This window comes from Anopheles merus, chromosome 3R (assembly GCF_017562075.2).
Source record: "Anopheles merus strain MAF chromosome 3R, AmerM5.1, whole genome shotgun sequence".
NCBI classification, from domain to species: Eukaryota; Metazoa; Arthropoda; class Insecta; order Diptera; family Culicidae; genus Anopheles; species Anopheles merus.
This window is the reverse complement of record NC_054084.1, coordinates 49,524,978-49,535,035: the sequence shown is the minus strand read 5'-3', so window position 1 is coordinate 49,535,035 and position 10,058 is coordinate 49,524,978. Positions and strand designations below refer to the sequence as shown.

Sequence of the window (10,058 nt, the reverse complement as noted above, 5' to 3'; positions counted from 1 at the left end):
CCGTCGTGATAAGTGATGCATCGTATTACTCTGTTCGTTTCTTGCATTCATGAACTGAATTGTTATCAAAAGTACCAGAATGTATTCACATCTGGCCAAAGTCATTGTGCAAGCTACTTGCCACATGAATATCGATTCGTTAAAAACGGATGACACCGAATTGATTTTTGTTTCTAGTTCTTTGTGCTGGTCTTATTGAGTAGAGTAGCTTGTGCTTTGAGAGACCATTCGATTGTGATAAAGAAAACAAAATTAGCTATGATCATAATTAAGTGTACGAATCAAATGATAAGAATTTTTTTTTATGTGGTTTATAGTGAAAATGGTATTATAATGTGTTCTAGTGAGATAAAGCAATGTGTCAATGATCCAACTTTAAAAAACCACTTCCATCTGTCCCTGTTACACAAGTGGTAACGGAAACCAACCCATGATTTGAAGTACGCAGTACGAATTAATGAAAAAAGAAACATGTTCATGTTTAATGGCAGACGGGACGGGACGAACGAAAAGTGGAAGAAAATTCATCAATATCGCACTGTCTGACAGTAGAGAAGACTGAAAAGAAAAACACAGACTCACACACACACACACACACACACACACACACACACACACACACACACACACACACACACACACACACACACACACACACACACACACACACACACACACACACACACACACACACACACACAAAGGGAAACTTCAGATCAAGGGTATATTTTCCAACAGTTTCTGTGTGTTGGTGATTTATTTTCAAACCTAAATGCCGCCATCGACTTATGTGTTTGGGGGTGTCTGCTTTCTACATGTCCTCATTTCACCCATATTACAGGAAATGTTGGGACACGTACACATTTGTGTTCTGCGTTCTGATGCAGAAATATCAATATATTTGCGTAAAGAATGTCCGAGGGTTCGATTTATGCGGTTAAAAGGGCATATGCGTAAAAGAACGAGTTAACGGTGTTCCTAACTCTTCTCGAAATGTATGTTTATGTAGTATTGAGGGTGTTTTTTATAAATATATATTTGCTTGAGAAAGAGAAGTTTTTGTTTTATTTGTGATTTAGTAATAATGGCCAACTTATGCAACAGTCAAAATTTCATTAATTTGTTATTTTTAACTAAAGCAATTGTCTGCCTCTATATGGATTATTTTTTACCATGTTAAAGGAAAAAAGCACAAAATGCTTTTTGTATTGAAGCTAATCGCCAAATTATCTCATTAATTTTGCAATATTTTAATTACTGACTAACTTGCAGTAATTATTTGTTGAAAGATCTATCTCTTCACGATATTATGTTACGTGATGCTGTATCATTTTTAGCCACCAGATTCTGATAGCTGTTAATGAACAGTTTTTGAACGGGAGCTCCAACATTTTAGCTATTTATAATGCGGAAAGCTCTTCCCAGCAAAACCACAGTGAGTTCATTTCTATGGCTCCTTCTGAAATAATTTATTTCACATCACATTTTTCTTCGACGTATGTAGAATGACCTTATGAATAGTCGCTGTTCATAATACCTTGATATGTCTGCTTTTTATATGAAATTTGATGCCGGTTACTATCGTACACATCTTACCCATTCTTCTATCAGGTTTTGTTTTTTTTTATAGACAACCACAAGTACTACAAGATTCTCTCTTGATTAGTGAAGAACTTGTTTGTTTCAAAATTTGACAACAATAATTTATTCAACGCCACGCTATTTTCAAACCAAGTTAAACTTTTTTTTTTAAATCGAAAAATTTTTTAAACTGAATATATTCTGATTGGTGATCAAGAAAGGCATACATATGAAATAAATCCCTGTCTATTAAATCTCGCCCGGTCCATCGTCTCACTTACAGACCCGAGGTCACCAAGATGGACAAATTCAGTTGACTCTTTCTTTTGAAACAAACAGTCTAGCAAAACATTTCCTACCTTCGCAGAACGCGCAAACACAGTGATCAGTGGTCAAGACACTGATGAGGTGCTATATTTAGAGTAGCTTCATGTTTATAGTATAAAAATAAAAGGTGTTTTTCATACGTGATTTCCTTTCGCAATGTACTCGCCAACATATTATCAACCTTTGAAATTTAATGATACTTATCCCTAATTTCGAACAATATCCCAATGCATTTTTAATAACTATTGAAACTAATTTTTGGTAACATGTTATTTATTTGTTTCATGGGTAAAGCTTAAGCAAACAAAAAAATTCAACCATTGGCGAAGCCACATCGTTCGGTGCAGTTATATAGTTTTCATAAAAAGTGATAAACAACAAGACATTTTGGATTTTTTACAAGCACCGAATTTGTGCTAATGTGATGCTAATTTGTTTTAATTAATAAGCGTAATAACTACATATTACTTTTTTTATAGATATGTAAAATAAACAAACATCATGAGCAAAAAGTGTATGAGTTATTAAATAATCAACAGTAAATACAGTGATTAATTTTATTGTGTCGTGTTTTCGTGTACATACTTAACATCTATAGAGTAGTTTCTGTACATAATGACCGCAGTTGTCATGGCGTCGGACGGAAGCTATGATCCAGGTAAGAATTGTGATCAATAAGAAAATCATTGTATAAAAATAACAATTATTAAAGATTGATTCATAAAACCTGATTACAGTTCAATTGAATTGTACGCCGATTATTCCTTACAATAGATATAACATAGATTTTTTATGTGAAGCAATTTGCTTATACTTTCGCACCCTTGGTCAAATTGTTCTACATTTGTATATTTGTAAATTAGGAACTTTAAAAAAACATAAATAGGCCGCTTGCAGTTTATACACGCACCTATGATGCCTTCATGTGTGTGTCATTTGATAAATGACGTCAATGACCATAGCATTTGATCTGTTCGATGCACATAGCAGCTCGACAGGAATCAGCAAGAACAATCTTGTTGAATGTTTTGTCCTTATCATTGCTTCCTTTCGGATCCCTTTGCTACAAGAAATGAGATGTTATGTACTATTGATTTTTTTAAACTGAAAACTATACAAAGTACTGATTCCAAGCATCTTTTAATTTACCTTACACATAAAAAACAAGTTCTTATAGAAAAAAATAATAATAAAAGCTACGAATTTTATTCATAGTTTTCATTGTATTTCATATACTTTACAGTAATTTCTAAGTTGATTACATCGCTCAAAGAAGCAGAAAGCTTGTCAGATGAGAAGGATCTTGGGTTCTTGCAAAATTTGCTGCAGTCGAAGGAACTCAATGCACTTGTTAACGTACATAGCAAGGTGGCCAAAATTAACAAGGATGACAGAATAGCACCGTTGCTCTCTGCGTCCGTGCAGGTTTGTAGGCGAACTGTTGGATTTTATGTTAGAGTTACTGCTATTACCTGAATTATGTATTCTATCATCAACCATAGATTCTGATGGAAGTACTGGAGCTGCTGGCTCCGAGATGCCATATTTCTCCACTTTGCAAAGAGGTATTCCATCTACTTCAAACACCGCATTTGCAGGTAAGTAATTTGCAGCATTAAAAGCTTCTTGTTTTTAATCCTAGTTCTGTACATAAATACACATGCAAGACATATAATAATAATGCAGAAAACGAGGAACTGTAACATAGCGTTTGAAAGCTGTAACCATGTTTTACCCTGAACTTTTAAAATCTATGCCAAAAATACTAATCAGAGGTTTGTAATTTTGATGATTCGTCATCAGAGATAAACATTATTTACATTGAATTACTTGTACATCCATTTATTTATTTGTTTATTTATTTACTTATAAAATTGAAAAAATACACCTTTTTAACAGAGATGAAAATCTACCACGCTCAACATTCGAACAAAGAGAAATTTTGTCATTTTTTCCATCATTGCGAATTTCTGACATTCTCAAAACTACGAAAGCTCTCTCCATGATAAATAGCAATTGATAGATTTGTGGAGAAAGTCTTCTGCTTCAATTTACTTGATCTAACAGTTGAAAAAGGATATCGCGCAATTATTGACCAACACTTCTACATGAATTGTCATTGCAAAAAAAAAACTTATTTCGAAAGCAATATAGTTGAAAGTATCGTAAAATTGAGCATATGACATTAAATATGGATTTAAGGGATATGACATTCCAATTTTGACACAATGAAGACTGCAAATTACACTTACCATGTGCATAAAAGCAATTGCTTACTAATGTTCTATCTTATTTTAATTTATTTCCAAAGAGTATTCTTTTCGCTCATGATGCGATCGCGCAAAAAGATTTCTATCCACATCTTCCGGATATCCCTGTGGAAGTTGACGAAGACGAAGAAGAAACTATCAAAATCGTACAACTTGTGAAAAGTAATGAACCTCTGGTAAGTTTTCTAATTACAGTGTACCTTGTTTTCCCGTTTATTACAAATTATATAGAATGTTGCATTTATCTACACTCAGCAAGAAAATTAGCAGTCAATTTGTAGTAATGTTTTATAACGAGTATTCCAAAGTAAAGGTTTTGTTGTAATTGCAAGCTGCTTTTTTTAGATTGGACATAACATTTACATTTAATACTTTGTTGGTTATTATACTTATACAGTTATGGTGCTAGTGTTTCGTCGGTTTCATACTTAAGTAACTTAGTTGTTTAGCAAAGCGACGTTATACGTTTGTTCCTAATTATCACTGGTTTGGCATAGTACATTTCATATTGTTTGATTTTCCATTGACATGTCATTTTTATTTTCCAAGTTGTATTCAACAACAAGAAATACCATCATCGTCTGCTCTTATGCTAGGGCACTAAATGAGACAACATTCATGCCATGTAAAATAAGCATTCTTTACCGTACCATCCTTATTCCAATTCGTTAAATAGTAGCTGTCTTAGCGCATTGACACTTAGTCAAATGATGTTTGCCCTTTTACTTGACTCGAGTTTTCTCACGATTATGTACATTTGCATGTTGCAACAAAAGACTTAGAATCAGTCCCCTTTTGTGTGTTGAGTGAAGTGTGTGCACTTTATGAATGTATGCAGTATGGCACACAACTTGGTACTAGCAACTCCAATCAGTTGTTAAAGTATTTTTGTTTCCGGAGTTTTCAACATATGTTAAATAAATGGAACTCGAGAAACAGTCATAAAAGAGATTGTAATAGAAATACCTCACCACTATTTACTATGAGTACATACATTTTACGTGTCCCTGTGCCTAAGAGCTACTAAATGTACTGCTATAGCCATCAATAGATCCAACCCCATAATTTATGTTGTTTAAAACAATGTTTTGCCATGTTAAGTTACTGCATGCCGCTATACGTTACCCTTGTTTACATGCATCAAACATGCATGTTGCATGATAGATCCTTAATAAATCGGAGCACATTCACTATAACACACAATATAAAAGTCCATACATTTATCATACCTCCATCGAGCCTGTACATGGGTTTTTCAATTTATTTTTGCATTATTCTCAATGATATTATAAATTAAACTATTCAGTTTGCTTTGTAGCACACCATACTTCATTATTGTTGTGTAATCGGTATGTTTCACTACCCTGCGTTTGCACAATATCAGTAAAAAAAAAAAACTCGATAATTTATTAACATCGCGATCGATTAAATATCGCGACCTGCGGCTTCCATTATACGAGCAACAATCGTATACGGCATCAGGTCGTTGTCCGCATCTCTGTTGCGGTTGTATGATCATTTCTATAGACTTATTCTTTACGCCGTCTTATACATTTTCAATTCTATTAGAACAGCATTTCACACAGTAGTGATAAATTGCGATAAAATAATTTAAAAAAAAAAGAATTACACAAAATTTTTACACACAATATATTCGACACTCATTTTTTACTGCATTCAGTGTGCTGGAGCACAAAGTGCGGAACCAATCGTTGTAAGTATTTGTTGTTAAATTTAAGTAATTTTTTTCTCAATTATGAACATGCTTTGACGAAACCTATCAAGTGGGAATCCATCGGCGGGAATGGATTTTTTTTAAACGGCCATTTTATTATTTATGAATGTTATTGTTTCTTAGCGGTTTCGATACTTTTGTACTCGATGCATCTTAAGTAGCGAAACTTGACTGTTTATTACAGATAATTTGCGATGGAGGTAAACGATAAAGTACTATCTCTATTATCACTATATCGTTGCTCAGAGGTCACTTTAATTATGTACGCTAATTGATCAGCTAGTTTACTTACATTGTTTAGCTTTTTACATTCGTTTTCTTATATTCTATAATATTTCTATCATCAACGCGTTCAGCAACCTAGCTGGACATTCATTAAATCCAGTTAAATAAATGAAATTAAAACAAACAAAACATTTTAGTTATGCTGACCACTTCAGTAACGGGGTCACTAAATACATGCTGTTTCTGCTCTACATTTCAGGGCGCTACTATTAAACAGACGAGGAGACGGGCAAAATCATTATCGCAAGGATCATGCACGGTGGAGCGGCAGATCGTTCGGGCCTTATTCACGTTGGCGATGAGGTGATTGAAGTGAATAACATTAACGTCGAGGGTAAAACACCAAGCGATGTTCTATCAATTCTGGTAAGTGGGAAGAAAACGTAATCGGGAACATCCAGATGATTAGTCACACTTTAATGTATCTATATACCAACGGTATCTGGCCGTGCTTTAAATGTTCGAACAGCAAAACTCGGAAGGTACGATCACATTCAAGCTTGTACCATCGGATGGTAAGCTGGACCAACGTGAAAGTAAAGTGCGGGTGAAGGCGTACTTTGACTACGAACCTGAAAACGATCCCTACATCCCTTGCAAAGAAGCTGGCCTAGGATTCCAGCGCGGTGATATCCTGCATATTGTATCTCAGGTGAGTATTGGCACCGAGTATTTCGAAAAAAAAATAAAGAAAAATGGGTTAAACCATGATTTGTATCGGTGACATGCTTTTCACGTGGCAGGATGATTCCTACTGGTGGCAAGCGCGCAAGGAAGGTGAAAAGACAACACGCGCCGGATTGATACCAAGTCGAGCACTGCAGGAGCGTCGCATCCTGCATGAACGAACTCAAAAGGAACCGAACGGCGATGCAAAAAGTGAGCAAACAGTAGTATAAGCGTTTGAAAAAGTAACCCAAGTGCATGCACGACACTATTCTGTGTATCACACTTGACCATAACACCCATTATGTACTCAAACATGTCATTTCGCTCTTGTTTACCCCTCATCGTGTTGTTGCCATATCATCCATTTTTGCTCCTTTGTGCCTTCATCGCCCGCATTGCTACAACTAACTGCTCCAACGCCTCTGTGTTACGCGTAGAAGGTTCATGTGCCTCCATCTGCTCTACTCCACCCGGTTCACCAAATCCAAACCATCCTTGTGGTGGACCAAAGACTAAAAAGATTATGTATGATACAGCTGAGAACGATGATTTTGATCGAGAAATGATCGCCACTTACGAGGAGGTAGCAAAGCTGTACCCGTGTCCCGGTGTCTTTCGACCCATCGTCTTAATCGGTGCACCCGGCGTGGGTCGAAACGAGCTGAAGCGTCGACTGGTGGCCCGAGATCCAGAAAAATACAAAAGTCCAGTTCCATGTGAGTGTTATTATACCAGTTAACTACGCTTCAAAGTAGGTACTAGCACTAATTTATGGTGTAAATGTTTTAATTCACTCTCTTGCAGACACCACGCGGCCTATGCGCCCGGAGAGGTTGCCGGAAGGGAGTATCTGTTCGTGACAAGGGAAAAAAATGGAAGCGGATATTGCGGCCAGCAAGTTTATTGAACATGGCGAGTACAAAGGACATCTGTACGGTACGGCGGCCGATAGTGTGAAAAGCATCGTAAATGCTAGCTGCGTCTGTGTCCTTGGACCGCACTATCAAGCGCTGAAATCATTACGGACAGCTCAACTAAAGCCATACATTGTACATATTAGACCACCGGCGTTTGAGGAGTTGAAAAAATCTCGTACGAAAGCTCGGGCACGCTCCACGTTCGATGAAAACAATTCACGAGGTTTTACGGTAAGCAGCTATAATTACAACGCTTGAGCGAATGGGGACATGAACGATTTAGCGCAATGTGGTTGTTTTTACAGGACGAAGAATTTATGGAAATGATCAAATCGGATGAGCGCATCAATTTTCATTACGGCCACTTCTGTGACGAGGAGATCGTGAACGATGATCTTTCTGAGGCGTTCGAAAAGTTGGTAAATTTTGCCAACAAATGCGAAACCGAGCCCCTCTGGGCACCCGCCAGTTGGGTGCAGTAGGAAAGCGTTGGCTCACATCGGTATGATTAAACTTAAATTGTTGGAAATTGTTCATCCTGGTTCATACCAGTTTTATCTAATTTAGTTTTGTTAAGTTCATTGCTCGCAAAATTTGTTTTGTATCTAAAGTTCATTGTCCATTTAACAGCATTGATTGATCATTAATTTTGCCTTATCAAGTTTGAAATTATATCCATTTTGTTATCAGCATTATGATTTTTGTTATAATATTGTTTACACATAATAAACGATTGATTGTGAACACTTTGTGCAGACATTAGTTTGATTTTTTTTGGCGAACGGGCGAACAATTTGAAATAGGATGTTAAAATGTTATTCTGAGGTGCTTTACTATGGGATAGTTGTACAAACGCCAAACAACAAAGTGTGGGGGAAAGAAACAGCACTATCCTATTATTACTTGACGGAGGTTTATAAATTGGCTTATTAAAAAGTAATACTATTTAACAAAAAAAAAACAAGACGTAATGATAAAAAGCCAGGAATTGTGTTGTATGTGTGTGTGTGTGTGTGTGTGTGTGTGTGTGTGTGTGTGTGTGTGTGTGTGTGTGTGTGTGTGTGTGTGTGGGTGTGTGTGTGTGTGTGTGTGTGTGTGTGTGTGTGTGTGTGTGTGGGTGTGTGTGTGTGTGTGTGTGTGTGTGTGTGTGTGTGTGTGTGTGTGTGTGTGTGAGTGTGTTAGAGGATATGAATTGTTTGCTACAAGTTTTGCGGTGCGGCACAGATGGTGCTGTTTGTTTCTCTATGTTCGATTTGAATTAGTTTGTTTAAGTAAGCTAACATGAAAGTGGGCAGAAACGAAAAAGAAGTAGACCCGAGCACAATAGAAATCGCCATAGATAAAGGGCGTGAAAGAGCTTATTTAATCTATTTGATTAATAATACGTTTTTGCACGTTGTAGTAATTTAATTGAAGCCAATCACTGCCTACATGTAAAGGCCGAGGCATGCGTCAAGCAGTAGCATAAAGTCCCAAGTGTTTTATAATCGTTGTGTAATTTGTGTAGCCAACCGATTAGTAGATGATCATATAAAACAGCAAGCAAAAAGATTAGCTAGATGATGGAATCTTTTTATTAGTCATTGTAATTTTTGGTGTATTATGAATTTTAGTTCTACCAGTTGTTTAAAAGGGGTTTGTTTGATTCATTGCACATACTTCCGGACATAGTGCATGCTTAAATGAATTAAACATACCACAAAATAACCAAAGCACAACATACCCATCATAAAGTTAATCATTTATGTTACTTACTACCTTCTGCAGGTTCTCTCGGTAGGTTCAGCTTTTTTTACTAAAACATATTTGTACCCCAAAACAACTCTTGTACCTACAAAAATGCTAAAACTCAGCCCAATACAAAAATTAAATACCTTATGCAAAAAAATTATCCCCCAAATGGCCTACATTCGAGCCAACATCTTTGCAGATGCATCTTCTTAACAGATAAAACAGACGATTTGAGCCGCTAAACGTTCTAAAGTTTACAGTTGCCCATATATTTAAAGAAGCATTTAACGAATTTCAATATAAAAGTCCGTATTTTCCGACACATTTTATAACTAACAGTTGTACAAAATATTGTAATTGATAGAAATTGCAGTTTACCTTCATAGGCTAACCCTTATTATTGCCAGCAAAACAAAAGAAGCTTATTCAACAAATTCAAACTACTTTTGAACAACTACGGCGGGGCATGGAAGCAAGGAACAAACCATTTTCAAGCCAGTAACCAAACCAGTCTTTCCCTAGTGTCGAAGTAATCATTCACAT

The 10,058-nt window shown here is 36.2% G+C and overlaps 1 pseudogene; it reads left to right on the top strand.

The window, feature by feature from the left end:
- Positions 1–1,930: 1,930 nt before the first annotated feature.
- Positions 1,931–8,374, top strand: LOC121597391 (annotated as a pseudogene).
- The last annotated feature ends 1,684 nt before the right edge of the window (positions 8,375–10,058 follow it).